We start from the raw sequence: 450 nt of genomic DNA on the forward strand, positions 1-450 counted from the left end.
AGAGCCACGAGGGGCCGGGACAGCGGAGACTTTTTCCCTCCGCGGGCCCCGGCGGGGCGAGCCGCCGGTTCCTCCTTTCCCGTGGGCTTTCGGGGAGGCCGAGCCCGCCCGCAAAGCAAGAAGCCCCCGACGCTGCGCCCGGCCGGAGTCGGCAGCCCCGAGACGGGCAGCTCCTCCGGCCGCGCGGCTCTGCCGCCCTCGAATCCGGCGCTTCGTCCGACGGGGCGGCTCGCCGGGAGGCGCCCTTTGGCTCTGCTTGCGCGGCCCGGGACTCTGCCCGGGCGCCTCAATCGGCCGGCGGCCTCCCTGCTTTTGCGCGCTCCCCCCGCCCCGCGGCCCTCCGCCCTTTGGGGGGCCCGACCGGGAACTCCCGCGGGGTCCGCCCCGCCCCCGCCCCCGCCTACATAAGGCCGGGGGCTTCGGCGTCCGGCGGAGCTGCGGGAGGAGAGG

This window comes from Pseudonaja textilis, chromosome 15 (assembly GCF_049901715.1).
Source record: "Pseudonaja textilis isolate UNSWEBS1 chromosome 15, rPseTex1.2, whole genome shotgun sequence".
In the NCBI taxonomy this organism is placed as follows: domain Eukaryota; kingdom Metazoa; phylum Chordata; class Lepidosauria; order Squamata; family Elapidae; genus Pseudonaja; species Pseudonaja textilis.